Here is a 24,034-nt window from a genome sequence, read left to right as displayed (position 1 = left end):
CCCTTCACCTTTTTTTTCCAATCACATCGACTGCGCCATTACACATACGGAAATATCCTCCCCTCAGCGTGTTTACTGACTTTACTGGCTTACGCTCTTTTACTTTCACACCGTGTTTAAACCGGAAAAAGAAAATATATTTACTATTAATCTAATCTACTCTGTTGCTGTTTACAAGTTTGTTAAAGTTTAACGTTTACTGTTATCGGGCACAGCAGCTCCCCACCTGCTCCTCGCACAGGTGAGTCGAGGTTTGTCCCTAGCGTCACCGCTGAAGTTGAAACTGAATGTAAACTGAATAGGGCCTTAAGTTTTTGATGTGTAGTCTATTATTTAAATCCATTTACCTCTCTTGTCAATTTACCTGTTCACCTACATTTCCTCTACATTGTCTCTGAAAGTAACGACCGTAAAACGAACCAGAGCGAAACGCTTTGCTCTCACGAGGAAACAAAGGGTCATACACAGTGATCTAGTATAGTTCTTCTAAAAACTTATGAAACTCCAACGATCTCTACCTGTTACCTGTAACAGATTTATTCACACGCTTACCTGTACAGCCCAGACGTCCCAGCAAACAGAAGAAGAGAAGCAGCGATATCAGTGATTTTAACTCCATTTATTTCTTTTCTGCCTCAGTTTCTTAGTTTCCTGCTCAAACTCCGTTTGTTGATACAGGACAGTAGATGTAGTTTAAAATAGTGATGGGACGTTCTGTATCGAGGCTTCGGAGCGTGTGTCGAGTAATGGAGGGGGCGTTTCCGCGAAGCGCGTATCAAGGCTTGCTTCATTTATGGGAGGAGCTGAAAATGATGACGTCCGAAGCCTCGCTGCCCGGCTGTACCACGTGACTGGTTCATGAAGTGGTTCGAACTTTGCCGCGAGATATGACAGCGATATAAACCCCTCAGACTTCATTCAAAAATGTGGGTGTTTGATGGAGAGTTGCGGTTAGTGAGAGTTTGGAGACCGTATGGAGGTTTATGAGAGTGAGGAAAGTCAGGAGAGAATGGAGCCAGCTAAGAAGAGGAGGATGTCCTCCCCTGTGTGGGAACATTTTGATCTTATTCCTCCCAACAAGGTATGTAAATTTCTACAGAAGATGTATTTTCATGATACTGATGGTGCAATACAATTTATGTTGAGCTGTCTTGACTTTTGTACAAGGTGAAGTGTTTGCTATGTGCCAGGGAGCTGGGATATAACAGCAACACCTCATCCATGCTTAGGCACTACAGAGCTTTGCATGAGAATAAGGGGGACACCGATCGTGGAGCAAGACCAGGTGAGCCATCAAATGCAATGATAATATAGGATGCAGTAATGTTACTAAATGATATAACAATATTATACAACTGTTATAAGTTACGTGTGTGATATTTATATTTGTGCTTTATCTTTATTGTCTTTCCTCAGGAGAACAATCTCAAATAGATGAAGAAATGGTCAGCATGGTGATTGAGGACTCCCAGCCATTTAGCATTGTGGAGGACAAAGGATTCAAAAGATTTGTTAAATCATTAAATCCTAGCTATGTTCTCCCCACTAAAATGTCATAAAAGCAGTGAAAATTTAGTTTTTACAGAATAAAATGTGAACAGGCAGGACTGAGGCTCAAAGCCTCAGTGTGTAGCTGTCCATACCTCAACGTTACAAAAGCACAACCACTGTCCACACCCCAACCACACCTCACCTCACAGTAAATGATCATTTCCATTTCAAGCATTTCCAAATAATCATTTCCCATACTGCCAGTATAAATATACACAGTGTACTGCCATCACTACAATATACATGTTTTACACACTCCTTTTGTTGTTGACATTTACAGGCTGTGTGCAAAATGCCACACTCTTCAAATTCATGCCAGCTATTATTTTTACGTCCAGTAGGTGTCCTGCTAGAGCAAATGAAGCTTCATGAAGCTTCGCGTTGGGGTGAACCAATTGGATGAAAAGCTTCAGTGCTTCATGGGGCTTCATCTGCCCATCACTAGTTTAAAACGTGTCTGTCTACCTGAGAAAGTTTAGTCAGCGTGATAGCTTCACTCCCAGTGAGGGAAAAAACCAAAATGTATGGAGGAGTCACGTGATTTACATGAAAGCCTAACAGCGACGAATTCCCTCCACCTGTTAGTTTGGTTTAATCCTACTCAGCAAGATGACCTTGAATTAAGGTTTCTTTTTTTTTTATCCGAATCATCTTTATGGTCAATCTCAGAGCTGAATTAATGATAAATTGATGTTAAAATACTGATGAAACCTGAACGTGTTTTAGTAATGACATTGAAAAAACATTGATTCAAAGCTGTCTTTTTTATTATTAATCGATGATCTATTTATAGTCACATGTGACAACAATGATGTTTAAAAGTCATGGATTTATATCTGACAGGGAAATTAAAACTATTAAAAAAATAATCAGTTTGACTTTTCTATCACACTGCTCTCAAAGTGGTACATCCCATCTGCCCACTATTGAAAAGTCTTAGATTTATCATTGATCAGTGATGATATTTAAAAATCTTAAATGTATAGCTGACCAGGAGACAATCCTGTATTAGTTGACATCACTCCAGCAAAGAGATCTCCTCTTTGTGCACATCAGGTAAATGTTCATTTATTTTCTAATATTTGAATTGTGCCAAATGTATTTTATAATATTTAATAATATTTCACACTCAGTACAGTGATACATATTATAGATGTGTAATTATCACCTTAGTCATTATTGGACACTTAATAAATGTCATTAAGTGAAGTTAGCTTGCTAACGTAATGGATAACTGATTACGTTATGCAGATTATGTTAAAGAGAAATAGAGTAAATTGTTAGGTAGAAAATCTCAAATGTGAACGCAGTATGTTATTTTCTTTTTCTTTTTTTAACCTGTATTACCCTTTCAGGACCTGTAGCTCAGTAAAGCGCCACTCTGATAGCCAAATCCATCTATTCTCTAATTGGATTGCCCTTGGTAGAACCTGGGACCATTTCGTGGCCTTTCCGTTTTTTAATTCCACGCCATTTCCACTGTGTTTAATGGAGTATAGCCAAATTTTCAAACATGTATTTTTTTCCCATTTTATTTTAAAATTTCAGTCTGAGTTTTTTAAATGAGCTTAAATGGCTGAATAAAAGGCATACATCCACTATCGAACCTCGTGGCCGATTTGTGCCCCATTGAAACCCATTATAAACGCTATTTTTCACGCCAGAAAAATTACGGTCAAATCGATCGTCAGGTTTCTAGCTTATGTTTCGTTTTGGACTACAGGCCTTAGAGTTGTAATTTTTTTATTTGTCCACCGGGTGGCGCCCTTGCTTCACATTTGACCTCTGCTGGAAAACAGCGGGCTGCTTGGACAGACCTGCCGGAAATGAAGCCTCATTTCCGGCGTGCAGCAGCGGCTTCGCCCACTGATCGGGCGGACCATTTTTTGGTCCCTAGGACCATGAGAGGGTGCATTTTTTTTTTTAGTCAACAGGAAATGACGTATTTGTTGTCACGTGGTATCGGACGTGTGGGCTGGAAAAAGCAGTCCCCGGTGATCGTGCCCCGGTGATCGTCGCGACTTACCCCGGCAACATGCACTTATTTCGGCCTAGAGGAGGAGCATTTGCCGCCTGGAGACCATTTTCTGGTCCTGAAAAAAAAAATAAAAGGCGATCGAAATGACTCTTGGTGCCAATCTTTAGTCCATCTAAAGGCCTAATTATAATAACAATAAAATATTACTTCAAATGTTTTTTTGGGAAAATATTTAGTTTTTTAGTTTTTTTTTTAGTTTTTTTGTAATTTAAAGGGTTAAAACAACGAAAATATAATTAAAACTTTATATGAATATTTCAGGGAGAAGTAGTTTTAAAAGACTGACCAATTTAAAGTGAAAAAAAAAATTAATATTTAATATTTTTATTGCACTTTTTGGGCGTGGTCGATAGTGTGCATTTTATGAAATGCGCTCCTGGAAAAAAAATAAAAGGCGATCGAAATGACTGTTGGTGCCAATCTTTAGTCCATCTAAAGGCCTAATTATAATAACAAACAAATATTACTTCAAATGTTTTTTTTGGAAAATATTTAGTTTTTTTGTTTTTTGGGGCTAAAAAAACAGGGCGCTCATGTAATAAAACTGGGATTTAAAGGGTTAAAACAATGAAAATATAATTAAAACTTGACATGGATATTTTAAGCAGAAGTAGTTTTAAAAGATTGACTAATTTAAAGTAGAAAAAAATATTGATATATAACATTTTTAGAGCACTTTTGGGGCGGGACCATTTTTGGTCCCGAGGTTCACGAAAGGATGGGATTTTGAGGTTCTACCAAAGGTTAAATTTGTGATTGACATTACATTGACCAATCAGCTGAAACGAAGAAAAATTCAGTCAAAATTCATACTTGTAAGTTGAGAATCACACACAGCCAGGAAAGTTGAGCCCAGAGTTGAGCCCAAAATGGTGGTGGCTAACCAACCGGACATAGTGGTGGTAGACAAACAGAAGAAGACGGCCGTAGTGATCGATGTAGCGGTTCCGAATGACAGCAATATCAGGAAGAAGGAACATGAGAAGCTGGAGAAATACCAAGGGCTCAGAGAAGAGCTCGAGAGGATGTGGAGGTTGAAGGTAGCAGTGGTCCCAGTGGTAAACGGAGCACTACAGAAACGTTTTAAAGAGCAACAACATATTCTGCAGGCTAACAAGCAACCAGCTTCCTGTTTCCTCTACTCACAGGAACACAGAAAACCCCCACCAAAATATAAGCTGGCAAGTATTCCCACTATGACCAGCAGAGGGTGCTGAAGAGAAAGAACCTATGGATGTCATAACATCTATTTATTGACTATTTGTCACCTGTAATATATTTCTGATGACTGTTTTTACTAACAGGCTTTTATTTATTGATAGCTATGTTAACCAGGGTTACAATGACACAAAGCCTTTGCGTTGTCTCGCTGTAATGCCCTTTCCCCATTTATAGGTTGTCACAGCAAATCATTTGCCTCTATCTCACTCTATTCATACCATCATCTTCTGTCACACCAGCTCTCTTCACATCTCCTTCCATGAATCTCTGCTGAGTTCTTTTTATTTTCCTTGTTTTGGGCAGTTCTATAATCATATAGACTTTGTAGTATTTATATTGGACAATATCTGCACATCATTCTTGCCTTTAACTTCATCTCTGACATGTGTTAGGTAAAGCAGTTTCACCCCCCGGTTTGTTTTTATTCCTTGGGCATCCAGAGATGGCACCGGACTCAGTAGTCATTTCACAAAACCTTTATTCATCTTCAGTTACTCATGCATCTTCCAGAAGGGAAGACTTGCAAGGCCGGTGTCCCTCTGCAGATCTTCACTTCTTTGTTTGTTACAACCAGCTTTATAGAAGCAACCCCATCGTAAAACCCACGGTGTGTTGTAAACTCTGTGTTTGTGTATGTATGCGCAAGCACGTGAGTGCCTGTGTGTGCACGTACCTGTGTGTTTATGTGAGTGCATGTGAGTGACTGTGCGTGTGGGTGTGTGTGTGCGTCATAACAGTTAAAGCACTGTGTGTGTGTCTCTGTGTATGTGACTTCCTGTTGGTCATAAAAGTCCATCTCCCCTCAACCAAGTTAAACCAAATTCCTCTACAAAACATACAAACACAGTTAACATATTACAATCACTGAGACCCCCACTCTGCATCCACTGGGCCATTGGCCTCTTGTTGCCTGACTTTTACAGTTAAACACGTGGAGAGTCTCCTGCAAACCTACTTCTAAGTAATGACAAGACAATATTAAGCTTCTATTACATTCAGGGACAAGCATCAGCATCAACATCAGCATCCCCCAACTGTAGCTTCCTGTCTCCTTTTATGACAGGCAGTCCCCCAGTATCCATAAAATCCACTCCCTCTACACACTCTAAGGCCATATAGCTAAACCAAACTGAAACACTCACACAAATCCTTCCCTTCTGGACCCTCTCATCTAAGAAAATTTAACACATTATATTCTAATAATTGTTTTCTTGTACTCACACATACTTCAGTTCATGGTCCTGTCTTTTTGTTATTGCCACCATTTCACTACCTTCTTGTAAAGCTTCCTTTTCCTTTTCACCTTTGAAACCCATCCTGTTCTCATCTCTCCTAATAAAGTATGCACACAGTAATAAATATCATGAATGAAAAGTACCATAATAGAATAAATAAACAACACTACATATCCTATAATCTGATTTCTGCCTTTTAGTTTATTAACCCTTTAAGACCTACCATAGAACCAAGTCTGCCAGAGCTTATATTATATTTTTACATGCTGTGGAGCCATTTTTTGGAGCATTTCAAGTTGCTATACATCAATACAACCATTATAGCCCAAATTTTAATAATATGTCTGCATTAAGTGCATAGAAATTACATAAATTGCAAAAAAGTGGAGTAAACTACAAAAAAATTTAAAATCGTTTTTGTTTTTTTAACATATATTTCTAGTTAGAGAAATTTAAGAGGCTTATCCCTCAAAACTGTAAATACAAAAAAGTTGCACAAACTAGTTTCCCACCAAAGGAAATTTATTTTGAGTGTTTTCATAGTTTTATTTTTGAGATACACCAATTTTTATATACTACAGGAAAAACGAAAAAATATATTATAGTGCAAATTTGCAAAATAACAGCATATGCATCAAAATAAACTATTTCCAGCAGTGCAATATGAGTCCTAAGCATCCCAGAAACGACACAGAAAGTCATGAAGTCAAACATAACTTTTAAAAACACCAGTATAAGCTCATGAGGCCACGATGGTAAAAAAAAACTACATTTCCGCAAAATGACGTCACTTCCGGTTTCGGGCAGGTCATGTGGTCATGTGATAGTTCGCGCTGATGGACGTAGGAAGTGTTACAAACAGCTGATCGGATCGGCAAAGCCTGTTTCTGGAATATTATGTTTTTGTTGCTACAAGCACTTTTTATGCAGTTTTTGCAAAGCTATATGTGGAAGGAAACTGTGACCGAGGACAAGCTGATGGCATAAGATGTAAGTACAATTCCTCCGGTTTCATATGCAAAAAAAATTATTGCGCTAGCTCACGTGGTTGCAGTGCTACCGGGATTTAAAAATAGTTACGCAAAATGGAGCATGTCCGCTCCTACCGGTTCTAAAGGGTTAAAAGGGAAGCGCCACACAGTTTGTGTCATTATCCAGATGTACATAAGCATGGTTACACAGTTACGCAATCATACCAAAACTCTGTCCTGGTAGTTTCCTCTTTCTCTTTTGTATCAGACATACTGAGACAATATTCGGGATAAATAACCATGAAAACAATTTATTTATTCAGTTTAGAGTTTTACACATCTCATCATTATAATCACAGAGCCTGTTTCACTTGAATCGTCCACTTGATGGCGCAGTAGAGCAAATGAATCATCACATGCTTCGAACCATGAGTCGACCAATTGGGTGGAAAGCTTCATCTTACCATCACTAGTGAAAGGCAGAATGGAGTCCTGGGCTATAGCTGCAATGGTGATAGGTGAAACCAGTGACCATGAATAGGCCTGTAACGGTGGACCCAAGAAATACCAGCCGGAGCGACTTTGACAGTGCAGAACTTTTTATTGAACTCGGGGTTGTACGTGGACACATATACTCCGCGCTCTCTTTCTCTGCTGTCACCTCCGTCTCCGTCTGTCACTGCCAACATATAAAGAGACACAATCACTGTCAGATCCCAGCACACCTGTTCACCCCGCCCCTGCGCCGCCCCGGGAGCTCACTGCGTCACGCCTCCTCTGCAGCTGGCCAAGGACCACACCCACGCCACAAGGCCAAACACTAACACTGCTTAGCAGACAATCTGGCAAAGAGTGGTTGTCAGGGTTGGCCTTAGCGGCGCTAAATCAGCTCCATGTGTGGCTCCCTAGAAAATTAGGTCAGCTCCGCCCAGAGGAGGAGACGTGTAGCGCAGTGGAAAAATACAGCCACTCACCCAGACCATGACGAAAACAGTCAAATAACAATCATCAGGTAACCTAACATGCAAGTTTTTGGACTTTCGGCGGAAGCCAAAGTACTCGGAGGAATCCCACACAGAAAGACACCATCTGGTAGACTCATATCCAGAACCTTTTGCTGTTAGGCAACCGTGATAACCACTGCACTCTCCCTAGCCCCATATTAATTATGAGATTTTGTTTAAAGCCTAAAATCTACTAATTTATGAAGCATATATGTTTTGTTTTTTTGTTTCATGGAGTGGAGGATGTAGTTTCTTGAGAAAATATTGCTGACAGGCTGCAAAATCTGACAGTGGATCTTTTTAAGCCTGATTGCTCAGCATGTCTGAGAAACCTTCTGACAGGGCAGAGAGGAGAGAGAGGCAGCTGGAAGACGCACATGTTTGACTGTTAAGCATCATTTTATTAAATGGACTTGTTCTTATATAGCACTTTTCTACTCTGAGTACTCAAAGCACTTTACAGAACTAATTTATTCACCCAATCATTTTTCTAATCTGTTAGTGCCTATCTAACATTCATACACATTCACACTCCGATGGATAGCAACATGGGGTTAATATCTTGCCCAAGGATATTTGGCATGCAGACTAGGGGGAAGCCAAGAATCGAACAACCAACTTTCCAATCAGGGGTTGACCTGTTCTACCACCTGAGCTACAGCCACCCCGGCAACTGATGAGCTACACACTTCAAGTCTTAGGGGTCCAGGTGTCACCACTCTGATTTGTATCTGAGCTGGTTCCCACCAAGGTTGACACTGTGACTGTGTGTGATGCGGATATGTAGATATTGGAGGTCTTGATTGAACTACAAAGCTTATTTGTACTGTGTGTGTTTGTGTTCAGACTTTAAACCAGAGCCAGATGTAATCTACTCTACACTGAAGTAACCAGTCCAACCACTGATGTCCAACTGCTGATCACCAACTGGTCCCATCCACCAGCACCTCAGACCAGAGTGCACTGATGTTTTAAGTTTTTAGATGATTTTCAAATTTTTTTATGCTGTTGGTTTATGTCCTTAGGAGTGTCCTGCTTTCGTTCGCACAGCACTGATCTAGTTTAATAAACGTTTGTTCTCACTGGTTTTTGTTGTGTGGTTCTGTGGGTTTGGTCAAGCAATCGGATGGAAAATATGACTTGTTTGGTTGTGGCTAATATGACAACACATTTTTCTTCCGTGCAGAAAAAAATAGTTTAAATATCAAAAAACAATTGCTCACTATAAACTGAACAGAAAAGCTTCAGTAAAGATGTGTGTGTGTTTTAAACTAAAGAGCTTTACACTGTAAAATCTAATTAGTTCCCAGAACTCAAAAAAATTGAGGAAACTCATTGCCTCAAAAAAATTGAGTAAAGCTTAGCTAAAAATGACTAAGTTAGGACAACTTATTTATTTTGAGTACTCTGTACAAGCTCATTTGTTCCCAGAACTCAAAAAAATTGGATCAAGTTCACGTAAGATGACCAAGTTAGGGCAACTTACTCATTTCACTGTAGAGCCTTGTTAGTTCCCAGAACTCAAAAAAATTGAGGAAACTTGTTGCCTCAAAAAAACTAAGTAAAGCTTACTTAAGATGACTGTTAGGACACCTTATACATTGCAAGTCTGCAGTATTAAGAATAACTTGATATTTCTGACAGTACAATACTAATCGTTTACCTACTGACAAACATTTCAAGTTCAACTAAATGAAAAAACAATTTGTGGTAACCTGGTTATGATTAAAAATAATTAACAACACTTTTTGTAATGATGTTAAAATCAGCCCAACTTTTATTTTCAAACACAGCAAAGTATAAGAGCCAACATACTGGACACTGTTCTGCTGAACAAGAAACAATTATATTTCCATCACTGTTATAATCTTACAATGAAACAAAGTCTCAGATGTAATTATTCTGAAAATAAGTTTAGGCCTACCACAAGTTTGTTTTGTACTTACATTACTTATATCATCAAAATAAAATATGTATTAATGATAGGTTTGTAGCTTGAACCTATTCGCTGGAACGTTGAAGACAATATAATTACACAGCAAGCAAGACACGAAGTAGGCAAAGTTCTTCTTGTTACTCATGCATGAGGGAGACCTGCCTGGAGCCAAGTGTCGTTCCAATCTTCTTTTTTTTCGCTGTTTCATTACAACTGTTTTTGCATTACTGCCACCTTGTGGATATACAAGGTATATCGATCCTAATTGACTTAACTTAAATGTTATGCCATTCCACGCTTTGCCGTGAGACTGGGTAGATATCGCCGAAATCATCGAAGCACTTTTGCAAAGAGGCTCTATCTTGACAAACCGACCAGACATATGAAGATTAAACCACTATATTCTCTGCTAAAAAAATATTAAAACGGTATTTGGTGACACACAAACAGGGTTTTTCAAAGTTCAGTTCTGTTAGTTTCCACATGCCAGTTGTTGTGTGCTAAAAACAATGGCCACCAGGCCAAAGCAATGGTTTTGACTCGATCAGCGTTAACCCCGCCCACTTAGTTTGATGGGTGAGGTTGACAGATAAAATTATTTCATGGTGAGACCTGAAGGAGTCAACTGTGCCAAGATGAATTAATTAAATACACCATTAAGTAATTATTTAAATGTGTCAATAATTAATTAAAATGTGAAATAAATAAATAAATAATTAAATATGTCAATAATTAATTAATTACATGTGTTGTAAATATTTATGTTCGTCCAGACGCTTTTCTTTGCAAGCTCCTTTGACTACGATGACCTGGATGACTGAGAACCTTCACAGACATAAATATTTATGTAATTAATTATTTCCGATTTTAATTAATTATTGCCACATTTAATTCATTATTTAATGGTGTATTTAATTAATTCATTATGCAGTCCTGGCGTTCCATAGGTTTTAAAGCCTCCACTCCAAAATATATATATAGTTGACCTTAATTTTACAGAGAATGTGATGATTTTATGGATAATTAAAGTCAGTCATATATCCACCAACACAACAAGCTGAAAGTCAGTGAATGCTGCTCGGTTTGCAGCCCTGAATATCACGGGACAAACAGGATTCACTGCACTGTTAATGTTAGCTATGTTATATTGCTGCCTCTGTTCGGTGGTGTCGAGCCATACGGACTTTAACGATGTGTTTGAACTAGAGATTGACCGATCCGATATTAAATATCGGTATCGGTCTGATACTGACCTAAATTACTGGATCGGATATCGGAGAGAAATAAAAAATGTAATCCGATCCATCAAATATCAAAAAATCACCTCACAAAATTTGGACATGGCATAACTTGGCTCATAATCGTAGCACGTTGGAGCAGTGTGCATGACGTGATAGAGCGGCTGTGGCGTGCGAGACCTGTCGGCGGTCTGGTTCAGCATTTGGAGCCTCGCTACAAAACCAGCATTTCATCTCCCAGGAAGTTATCCCAGAGAGAAGTAAAGCAAGTGTGTAAGTTCATCTCTGAATGTTTGTAAAGCATTCCAGCGTTAAGCTTAACAACCGATATATGGAGTGACTGTGTCTTCTCTCTCCCTCCCTCTCAATTCAGTTCAATTGTGAAACTGATTAATGATCAGCTGATCGGCTTTTCTGATCGGCGCGAGTCCGTCTCTCTTGTTTGTTTATTGCCCACTTCGTGCTAGAAAGAGGAAACCAGCGGCTGATCAACAGCAGCACGTGTAAGCTTGATAAGCTGCTGTTAGAATTTATTTAATATTACTTTCTACACCAGGATCTTTTTCTACGTAGCTGACGGCTGGTAACTGTGCAGCGGTGGATCTAGCAAAGTTTGGCCACACTGCATCAAATTAAAGTTGATTACGTCGATTAAGCATCATGAGGTGGGGGGTGGTTCCCTATTTTTTATTTTGCTGGGGGTTTGCAACCCTATTATTTAGGTTGCTTAATATTTCTGCTAAGTACTCTTTAGAATAGCAGAATAGGGAGGATGGAGTAGGTTTAAGTTTATTAGATTGATCAGTATTGCTGAACTATGAAATATTTTGGGTGCAGTGTATTTTTTGCATACAGGTATAACAGAATAGCTTCAGCGTTTGTTTGTTTTTAAACTTGAGTTTGAACTTAAACAAAATGTAGCAAGATATTAAAAATTAAAAATATTTTTTATTACTTTTTTTAATTTTTTTTTTATTTATTAAAAAACACACAATATCGGATTCATATCGGTATCGGCCGATATCGAAATTTATGATATCGTATCGGTATCGGACATAAAAAAGTGGTATCGTGCCATCTCTAGTTTGAACGAGCTGACGGTTCACTCGTTAAGCTGAAAGAAAGATGCTTTAATCACAGCAGTCACACATGTGTCCACTGTACCATCTGGGAACTCTTCTTGTTTAGCACTCGTAATAACACAAACACTAAATCCTCCTGTTTGTAGCAGTGTATACACCTGAGACTGTCACCTGTCTGTCTGTCCTGCACTCTCTCTCTGTTTCTTTCTCTCTGATTGTGGAATAAAAGTATCAACATGTATTTATAAGTTACACTTGTGTTTGAATCCTGCAGCTTATCACACATTTGATTTCCATGTGTGACAACTGCAAGTGTCCAAAGTGAGGACAGACTGAGGGACCCACTGCTGCACATCATCTGTGAGGCTTTGCACCCCTGTTGATCCACCAGGACAAACTCAGCAGTGTGTGAGGAAGAGGAGGAAGAACCAGCAGCAGCTGACAGATGGAGAGAATAGACAGACTGTTCCCTGTTTGTGAAGGACTGCTAGAAAAGTTTAAATAACTAATTGTCTGTCCAGAATCAGTCTTATTAGGTAATGTTCAAATAATATTATCATTCCAGTATTACAAATATTACTCCAATCTTGGAGTAATATTTGACTCTTCTCTGGGCCTTGACTCTCATGTAAAATCTTTCAATCAATCAGTCTTTATTTATAAAGCACTTTTCATACAAAAAATGTAGCACAAAGTGCTTTACATAGTTAAAAGCAGCCCACCCCACCCCACCCTCCAACTCACTCCCCACACTCTCATTAACATAAATGATGTGAATACACACATATCCCCCCCCCCCCCCCCCCACACACACACACACACACACACACACAAAGAGTAAAAATTGGGCTGGGTTCGCATGAGCCAAGTGAGGAAACACTATAACAGGGAGCCGTCTGCACCGGGAGCCGGTCACAGACCGCAGCCTCCAGGCTGGGCACACAGCAGGAGGGAGGCAAAGGAGCCCCCCAGCCAGGCTGAGAGGACCCCCGGAGACACAGCAGCCACGGTCGATCACAGCCCCGGTGCAGAGAGCCCCCTCCGAGGAAACACTGGAGATATGAAACAATAGGATATATACAGGGTAAAATGATAAAATAAATAAGAACAGGATACAATATAAATATAAATATAAATAGAGTGAGAAGATTAAAAAATGAATAAGAATAAAATCAATAAATATTAGGTAAAGCCTAAATTAATAATAGAATAACAGGATATAATAAATAAGCATACAATAAATAAACGCTAAGTAAAAGCTAAATTAAAAAGGTGGGTCTTGAGCCTGTTCTTAAAAACATGTACGTTCTCTGCGGCCCTGAGCTCCTCCGGCAGGCTGTTCCACAGACGAGGACCATACCACTGAAAAGCTGCCTCTCCGTGAGTATGTGTCCTGACTTTAGGGACAATCAAAAGGCCAGTACCAGAGGACCTCAGGGTCCGCGAGGGTTCATATGGTAAAAGCAGATCTGAGAGATAAGAAGGCCCAAGACCATTAAGACATTTAAAAACCAATAAAAGAACTTTAAAATCGATCCTGAAACACACGGGGAGCCAATGCAGCAATTCTAAAACCGGTGTAATATGGGCCCGCACTCTGGTCTTCGTCAGCACACGGGCTGCAGAGTTTTGCAAAAGTTGTAAAGTTGAAATATTCTTCTTAGGAAGACCAGAGAGCAGGGCATTACAGTAATCAATACGAATGGTAATAAAAGCATGCATCAACATCTCCGTGTTGGCCCGAGAGAGAATAGGGCGGACTCTGGCTATATTTTTTAGATGATAAAATCCAATTTTGGTTACATGTTTAATATGTGGGATAAAACCAAGCTCAGAGTCAAAAATAACACCCAGGTTTTTCACTTGTAGAGAAGGACATAGTGAAAATGCCTCTAATTTAGACAAGAGTTTCTCTCTCTGTTCTGCCTTTTATAACTTAAATCGGATATTATAGTTGTAAGCTGCCCTAGAGCACCCTCTAGTGGCTGCTTTGGGTTTGGTTACTTTGGGAAAGGAAAAAATGAGAACGTGAAGAAGAAATAAAAGATGGCGGAAAGTGATACCGTAATGTTATCGTTCTAAGCTGATACGGACCTTAAAATGTTGTTGCCTTGGACAAGATGTCACGGCGACGGATGGCCGGTACTGAATAGGACTCAGGTGCAGAAACCCAGAGCGGAGACAGTAGATGATTTAATAGTTTATTACGGTTAAGTGCAAGGGGAACAAAAAAGAGAAACGTGGCAAAGACAGAAAATGACGAGACGTGGAGCCTTGGTGTGGCGTGCCCAGGGGAACGTGGCTAGGGCGAGGGAACGAGGCCTGAGAAGTGGAACAGAGCTGAGTGGGGAACAGTCACACTGAGGGGAGAGGATATAGGAGTTAGGCAGGTAGTGAAGGCAGCTCAGAAGTGGCCAATATAAGAGCAGCAATTCTTACTTGCAGTTAGGGACCTGGAGTGTTTGAGAGGGGGGATGATGAAGATCCAGGGGAGGTTGAGTGGCGTGGAAAGGCTGACCTGAGATCTGGGGCTCCAGATGGAGTGTGATGGCAGGAGGGCAGGCAGGTGAGGCACAGAGGGATTTCCAAAATGATCACTAGGTATTCCGAGTCCGGAGGTGGAGTGAGCCAGGGTGGGTACAGCAACTGTAGCACAAAAGAGTCTTTGTTAGTAAGATGAATCACAGCGAGAATTTGAAACACAAGACCTGTTACCAACATGGGTTGATGACGAACTGGCAGTGAGTGAACATCGATGTGTGGTTTAAATCCCTCTGGCTTGATAGCCTGCAATAGGCTCCAGGTGTGCAGGAGCTGGAGTTGGCCCTGCCCAGGGGCGGATCCCAGGTCAGTTCAGGAGCCTAATGGAAACTCCAGCCACCCACCGTAGACCATGACACAAGATATGTCTGTAAGTATGAGTGTCGATAAAATAACTATTATCTTTTGTTTTGTGTAAAAATGGCACGATAATTTGTACATTTGAAAGTTTTATCTTGTTAGCTTGCAGTAAGAGTGTAACAAGCTAGTTTACAATGTTAGTTAGCTAATACAGTATTTTGTACTTTCAGTTTTACGATGGTCAAAGAGAAGGCAATGGTCAGAGGCCATTCTTCAATAAATCAGCACAAAAAGGAAAATAAGTCTGGTTATTGGAGCATCGTTATCTCGCTGTCTAGCTGGTGAAACTAAGAGACTCAGGGCGAGGACAGCATAGTAAAAAGACATTAGCGCAGCGGGCACAACCACGAGGAGCTATTTTCAGCACATCAGTTATGAGTCTACGGTCAGGAAAGCAATATCAACTGGATCTTCCAGAAGAGGAAGAAACACCAGACCAAAGAGAAACAAAACAAGTGCACAACGCAGAGGATATGGAGAAAAAGGATAATGCAAGCAACGCAGACACACAGGCGGAGTCTAGACGCTCGCGTACATCCAAGCGTTCATCCACAAATTCTGCAGCACTTAAAGCATGAGCAAAAGCAGAGGCTGCACGTGCACAGCTGGCGTATTCAGAAAGAGAAGCAGCTATAATGAAACAAAAAACTGAACTTGAGGCTAATTTACATGTTTTGAGCTGTCAAAAGGCTGTTGCAGTTGCAGAAGCAGAGGTTGCAGTTTATGAAGAAGAGGAGGGACTCTCAAAAAGTGAACTGCGCTATCCATTGGTGGGACCACCCGCCAGTCCAAAGCAACGCACAGCAGAGTATGTACAAAAACACTCAGATATTTGCCTTGAAGGATTCAAATTAAAAGTAGATCCACTTGCCTGTCACGTGAACAATGCGAAATGGCTATGAATGCAGATATAGACAATGACGGCTCACACAGTGCTCAAAAGGCTAATGTTAAAGTGGAACTCCAAACACAACAGAGAGAGAGACTGGATTCCCCCAAACCTTATCCGTACAACACTCTTCAAACATCAACAGAGACACAGGGTGTCCAGGATATTACAAGGTACCTGACACGTAGGGAAATGTTAAGTACTGGACTTTTGCAGTTTGATGACCACCCAGAAAACTACTGGGCGTGGAAGGCGTCATTTCAAAGTGCTATTAAAGACTTGCATGTTACAGCTCAAGAGGAGCTAGATTTAATGGTCAAATGGCTTGGAGTTGAGTCTGGTCACCAGGCCAAAAGAATCCGATCAGTCCATGTCTTTAATCCAGCTGCAGCTCTCAACCTTGTGTGGCAAAGACTCGAGGAATGTTATGGATCTCCAGAAGTGGTAGAAAATGCACTGTTAAAAAAGATTGAACAGTTTCCCAAACTAAACAACAGAGACAACACAAAGTTAAGAGAGCTGGGTGACGTTCTGCAGGAAATAGAATGTGCAAAAGATGGAGGATACCTACCAGGCCTCTCATATTTGGACACAGCTCGCGGAGTCAACCCCATTGTGGAAAAGTTACCATATGGACTGCAGGAAAAATGGATTGCAACAGGAGCAAAGAACAAAGAAGAACATAAAGTTGTTTTCCCCCCTTTCAGTGTCTTTTCAAAGTTTGTAAGACAACAAGCCAAAATAAGAAACGACCCAAGCTTTGTCATCACACCTCCTGTCGACACCAGCTTCAAGAAGGAGAAAAGCTTCAGAGGCAGTAACAGGCAAGTGATTAGTGTACACAAAACGGACATTCCTACAGACACTAGTTCACCTCAAAATAGTTACAGCAAGCCTATAGAAAGCCCTGACAAGGTATGCCCAATACATAAGAAGCCTCACCCTCTTAAAAGGTGCAAGAGTTTTAGAGCAAAGCCCATAGATGAGCGCAAGTCATTTTTAAAAGAGAACAGAATCTGTTTTAAATGCTGTGGCTCTACTCAACATTTAGCAAGGGACTGCAGGGCTCAAATAAAATGCATGGACTGTGGTAGCGACAGGCATTTAGCAGTGCTACATCCAGGTCCACCCCCTGCTCCAGCTGAGAGCTCTGGAGCTGATAAAGATGATGGCGGGGAGACACAGGATAATGCAAATGCCTCAGTTGTTTCCAAATGCACAGAAGTATGTGGTGATGAACATAGCCCACATTCATGCTCAAAAATAAGTCCTGTGTTAGTCTATCCAGAAGGCGAAAAAGAACAGGCTAGAAAGATGTATGCAGTGCTTGATGAACAAAGTAAGAAGTCACTAGCTAAGTCTCAGTTTTTTGAGCTTTTTAATATTAAGACACGCTCAGAGACTTACAAGCTCAGAACATGCTCAGGACTGTCAGATAATGTCGGCAGAACAGCAGTAAACTTCATGATTGAGTCAATGGATGGTAAAGTAAAGCTCCCACTCCCAAACCTGATTGAATGTGACATGATTCCAGACGACAGGAGAGAGATTCCCTCTCCACAAATGGCCATGAAGTTCCCACACTTACAGAAGATAGCTGAAAAAGTACCTCCTGTAGAAGAACAAGTACCTATTCTGTTGCTTTTGGGAAGAGACATTATACAGGTACACAAAGTCAGAGAGAGAATCAATGGGCCACACAATACACCTTATGCGCAGCGTTTGGATTTAGGCTGGGTTATAGTTGGAGAAGCCTGCATGGGGAAGACGCATAAGCCCCCTAGTGTGAGTGTTCTCAAAACACATTCTTCAGAATGGCCGTGCTTCTTACCTCTGCCCATGTCCTAACACGTTTCAAATCAAAGACCAGTTAAACACCACACCTAACCCCAAAAAGGACAGGGGAAACACAAACACCAATCAACTGGGAGAAACTGTTTTTGACAGGACAAAAGATGATGACAAACCAGCACTGTCAGTAGAAGACAAAGACTTCATTGACATCATGGAGAAGGAGGTGTATCAAAATGAATGTAACAGCTGGGTGGCGCCTTTGCCATTCCGCTCTCCAAGACCAGAGCTTCCGAGTAACAGAGAGCAAGCATTCAAGTGCCTCCAATCTCTCAGAAAGACATTGGACTGGAACCCTGAAATGAAAAGACAATATATCGAATTCATTCAAAACATGCTGGACAATGACCATGCAGAAGTCGCTCCACCTTTGGACTCAAACAAAGAACACTGGTACTTGCCATCCTTCGGTGTGTACCACCCACAAAAACCTAATCAGCTGAGAGTAGTCTTTGACTCAAGTGCAGAATTTTAAGGACAGTCCCTTAACAAAGTCTTATTAAGTGGACCAGACCTAAATAACACACTACTAGGTGTCCTTATGCGTTTTAGGAAAGAGCCTGTAGCATTTTCAGCTGATGTGCAACAAATGTTTTATTGTTTTGAAGTGAGAGAGGATCATAGGGATTCCTTTGGTATGAAGACAATGATCCCGACCAAGGTATTTGTGACTATAGAATGAGGGTTCATGTTTTTGGGAATAGCCCTTCCCCAGCTGTGGCTATTTATTGTATGAGGCGTGCTGCAGTCGAGGGAGAAGAAGAGCACGGACATGATGCAAAGCAGTTTGTAATGAGACATTTTTACGTTGATGATGGTCTCGCATCCACAGCAACAGTGGAAGAAGCTGTTGAGACACTCACAAGCGCTCAAAAGATGCTGGCACAGTCAAACTTAAGGCTACATAAAATAGCCTCTAATGACCAAAAAGTAGTGGAAGCGTTTCCTGCTGCCGAGAGAGCCAAGGATCTAAAAGACTTGGATTTAGAGTTGGACGACATACCCCTGCAAAGGAGCTTGGGGGTACTGTGGAATCTTAAAAAGGACTGTTTTACCTTTCACATCACCACTGAACAAAAGCCGTTCACCAGGAGAGGTGTCTTGGCCACTGTTAACAGTCTGTATGACCCGCTGGGTTTCGTGTCACCCATCACAATGCAGGGAAAAGCTCTTCTCCGTGAATTGACCTCAGAGCAAAAGGACTGGGATGAATCACTTCCTGCAGAAAGAGAAGATGAATGGAGCAGATGGAAAAGCTCATTGAAGGATCTTGAGCGGCTACAGATACCGAGGTGCTACTTCCCGTTCTCCCAGGCCATTGCTGTGAAAAAAGAACTGTGCATATTTTCAGATGCCTCCACCATGGCCATAGGAGCAGTGGCATATCTGAGAGCTATTGATGGTGAAGGTCAGTGGCACACAGGTTTCATCATGGGCAAGTCCAAAGTAGCCCCAAGACCCGCCCACACTGTTCCTAGATTGGAGTTATGTGCAGCAGTGTTAGCTGTAGAGATGTACGAACTCATTAGAGATGAGATTGACATTGAAGTAGACACTGTCAGATTTTTCACAGACAGTAAAATTGTTCTTGGTTACATACACAACAACACAAAGAGGTTCTACACTTACGTGGCTAACCGAGTGATTAGAATCAGAAAGTCTACACATCCAGCACAGTGGTTTTACATAGCCACTAGTGACAATCCAGCAGACACAGCCACTAGACCAATTGCAGCTTCTGCATTGGCTTCTACAAACTGGTTTAGTGGTCCTTCCTTTTTGACACAACACGACATAGAGAAGTCTCACTGGGATAGTTTCACACTGATCGATCCTGACACAGATGCAGAGATCAGACCTGATATAACAAGTTTTGTTACCAAAGCCTCAGTAACACAGCTAGAGCCATGCTGTTTTGAAAGATTCTCTCATTGGATGAGATTGTGTCGCACTATTGCATCACTAAAGCGTGTGGCAGTATCATTCAAGAAAACAAACACAGAAGGTAAAGGCTGGAAGTGTTTCAGTGAAACTAACACCACAGATGAAGTGTCTAAAGCAGCAAAGTTCATCATTCACACAATACAAAGTGAAACGTTCAAAGAAGAGTACAGATGAGTAAAAGAAAATCTGCCACTTCCAAAACAAAGCTGTCTTGTAGGGTTAAATCCAGTTATTGATGAAGATGGGCTCCTCAGAGTAGGAGGTCGATTGGCACCTGCTAACCTAACAAAAGATGAGAAACATCCACTCATTATCCCAAATGCTCATCATATAGCCATCCTTCTTATTAGATACTATCATGAGAAGGTAGCGCATCAGGGGCGTCACCTAACAGAAGGAGCGCTCAGAGGTGCTGGATTTTGGATTATTGGCAGTAAACAGCTCGTCTCTTCTGTTATTTACAAGTGTGTTCTTTGTCGAAAGCTTCGAGGACGACTTCAGACCCAAAAGATGGCAGATTTACCTGTGGACAGGCTGACACCAATGCCACCGTTCACTAGTGTAGGACTGGATGTCTTTGGACCCTGGATGGTCACCACACGTCGTACCAGAGGAGGGAGTGCAGACAGTAAACGCTGGGCTGTGCTTTTCACCTGCATGTCCACGAGAGCTGTGCACATTGAGCTCATTGAAACAATGTCAACATCCAGCTTCATCAATGCGCTAAGGAGATTTTTCTGCATCCGTGGACCTGCTCAAATACTCAGATCGAGGTACTAGAGGTACAAATTTTGTTGGAGCATGCAATGAGTTGCAAATTGATCACAAGGACACAGAACTAAACTCATACCTGCAAGAGAAAGGATGCACATGGCTGTTTAATCCCCTACACTCATCGCACATGGGTGGATCGTGGGAGAGACTTATTGGAGTAGCAAGGCGCATCCTAGATGGTATTCTGTTGAAAGCCGTACATGTCCAACTAACACATGAAGTGTTAAGTACATTCATGGCAGAAGTAATGGCAATAATGAATGCAAGACCACTTGTACCAGTCTCAACAGATCCAGACAAACCAAACCTTCTCACTCCAGCAATGCTCCTTACACAAAAGGTCAATGCATTATCTGCACCAACAGGAAGCTTTGGACCGCCAGACCTCTACTCAAAGCAATGGAAGCAAGTACAGTGTTTGGCAGACTCTTTTTGGAAACAGTGGAAAAGTGAATATCTTTCAACACTACAGCAAAGGAGAAAATGGACTGATGATGAAACAAACATAAAAGTTGGTGATGTTGTGTTATTGAAAGATGCTCTCGCACACAGAAATGACTGGTCCATGGGAAAAGTTGTAAGAACATTTGAGAGCAAGGACAATAAGGTTCGAAAAGCAGAAGTAAAGACTGTGAAAGATGGAAATGAAAAAGTGTTTTTGAGACCCATCGCTGATATGGTTTTGCTTTTATCAAGTGATAAATAAGTGTTTGAAATAGCCCTAAACTGTTCAAAATGTTTATTAGAAAAGTTTGTTCTAGTGGCACAATTATATTGTACCAGGCGGGGAGTGTTCTGCCTTTTATAACTTAAATCGGATATTATAGTTGTAAGCTGCCCTAGAGCTCCCTCTAGTGGCTGCTTTGGGTTCGGTTACTTTGGGAAAGGAAAAAATGAGAACGTGAAGAAGAAATAAAAGATGGCGGAAAGTGATACCGTAATGTTATCGTTCTAAGCTGATACGGACCTTAAAATGTTGTTGCCTTGGACAAGATATGTCTGTAAGTATGAGTGTCGATAAAATAACTATTATCTTTTGTTTTGTGTAAAAATGGCACGATAATTTGTACATTTGAAAGTTTTATCTTGTTAGCTTGCAGTAAGAGTGTAACAAGCTAGTTTACAATGTTAGTTAGCTAATACAGTATTTTGTACTTTCAGTTTTACGATGGTCAAAGAGAAGGCAATGGTCAGAGGCCATTCTTCAATAAATCAGCACAAAAAGGAAAATAAGTCTGGTTATTGGAGCATCGTTATCTCGCTGTCTAGCTGGTGAAACTAAGAGACTCAGGGCGAGGACAGCACACTCTCTGAGCCTCAGGACCGACGATTAAAACTTGTCCTGGTTAAGCTGTAAAAAGTTTTCTGCCATCCAAGATCTTATATCTAAAATACAGTTAAAAAGGGCATCCATTGGTCTGGTGTCATCAGGAGACATGGAGATGTACAGCTGCGTGTCATCAGCGTAACTGTGGAAGTTCACTCCATGCCTCCTGATGACACCGCCGAGAGGGAGCATATACAAATTAAAAAGTACAGGGCCTAGAACCGACCCTTGAGGCACACCACATGTCATTCTATGGATCTTAGAGGAGCATGTATCCATACTCACCATAAAAGATCTGTCTGAGAGATAGGAAGTGAACCAGTTGTGTACAACACCAGAGAGGCCCACCATGTGTTTCAGTCTGTTTAAAAGAATAGTGTGGTCTACTGTATCAAAGGCTGCACTTAGATCCAGTAGCACCAGCACTGAGAGCTTTTGGGAGTCCCAGTTACATCTAAGATCATTTAAAACCTTTAGGAGAGCAGTCTCTGTGCTGTGGTTCACCCTAAATCCAGACTGGAATATCTCCAGGATCTGTCTATCATTCAAAAAGTCATTAATCTGAGTAAAAACAAGTTTGTTGTTGTTGAAAACAAGCTGTTGTTGGTTTTGTGATCTACAGAAAATGTAGGAATTCAAAATGTAGGAATTCAAAGTACCAGTCTCCTTCTGAACAAGGACAGCAGATGGAAATGTCTTAATAGCTGACCTGTGAGTCCTGCTACTGTTCCAGGTTTTTATCATTACGTTTAACACTCAGAGTGACAGATGTCCTGAGGACAGGTAACAATGCAAAAGTAAACTGTGTTTAAAGGAGTTAAAGTGGAAGATGGGGGAAAGAATAATATTAGGGTTGGGTGATATGTAAAAACTTTCCAACCGGCAATTGTAAGTCCAATAATCGACGATGAATGATACATTTGCGCATGCGCAGAGTTTTTGATTGGTGTGCCCCACCATATCTCAGAATTCATAGCACAGCCCAGTTTCCCACAATGGTTTGCAGCTACTTAGTTTTAATGTTACTCTTTTTAATCTTTCAGGGTCACAAAATAAACTTTCAAGATATTTTCAGGCAAGAATGTAGCTCTATAAATTTCAAATATCTGCTCGGTTTATCACACATTAAATGTCTGTTACCCAACAGCCTGATAGCTCGCCGGGGTTCAAGGGTCACTAGAGCCGGCGAGAACAGCAAACTCCCGACGCATCGTTTTCAAACCCAGCCTATGAATTTGGACACGGCTGTAGTCATGCACAGTCTGATTTGCGCATTTATAACACAGAAAAAGTCCAAACACTAATACTAAAAAAAGTAGCCAGTTTGGGATTTCTTTGGCTTTAAACTGGATGAAAGCGGTAAACCAAAGGATGTAACTAAAGCGGTTTTCCGCTTGTGCAGACGTACAAGCAAAGGACTCAAACTAACTAACACAACTGACTAACTTGCATGAGCATGTACGTGTCCACCATCCGAATGTTTTTTTTTTCTGAGGCTACTGCCTTTCTTTTATGAGTTTGAGTAAATGACTCGTTGCATTTGGGCGCACTCTGAGGAGGGAGCATTTGCTCGCAGATGAAAGAGGGTCCTGTTAAAACAGCGCTTTAATTTTATTTTTCTGTTGACTGCTTCTGTTAGCTCTATCATTATTAGCCAACTTACTCATGGGCAAATAAATAAATCGCTCTTGTAAAAACTATTGACGATGGGATAGTCGATATATTCGTCCAATCACCCAACCCTGAAAGGTAGATCTGTTGGACTCATAGTTGGTCTTTCAGTTTTTGCTGTGTCGGGATGAAATATTATTTTATATTCATAATCTATGTTACTATGCATAATCCTTATTATTACTGTTGCATCATTTATGATTTATCATTGTTAACATTTCATTGACACATTTATGTGTGTGAGGTTATATTAAAGTCTGTATTTCAGGTGTTAGCATAAGCGCATAATAATCTTTCATTGCAGGTGCAACTGTAATCATGTTATACACATATTGCATAATTAAAGGGTTGAAGCTCGGTTAAGTTATTTAATGGTTTGAAGCTACGGGCAGCGCGATGTC

General features: G+C 40.7%; 1 protein-coding gene across 1 annotated transcript in view; it reads right to left on the bottom strand.

Annotated features, from left to right (window-relative positions):
• LOC309695939 (low affinity immunoglobulin gamma Fc region receptor II-like) overlaps positions 1 to 24,034 on the bottom strand; it is a 90,450-nt gene that overhangs the window by 45,328 nt on the left and 21,088 nt on the right. The window lies entirely within an intron of this gene.

This window comes from Aulonocara stuartgranti (genome assembly GCF_965226115.1).
Source record: "Aulonocara stuartgranti genome assembly, chromosome: 3".
Taxonomy (NCBI): domain Eukaryota; kingdom Metazoa; phylum Chordata; class Actinopteri; order Cichliformes; family Cichlidae; genus Aulonocara; species Aulonocara stuartgranti.
The sequence above is the reverse complement of the archived record's forward strand: the minus strand, read 5'-3'. Positions and strand labels throughout refer to the sequence as shown.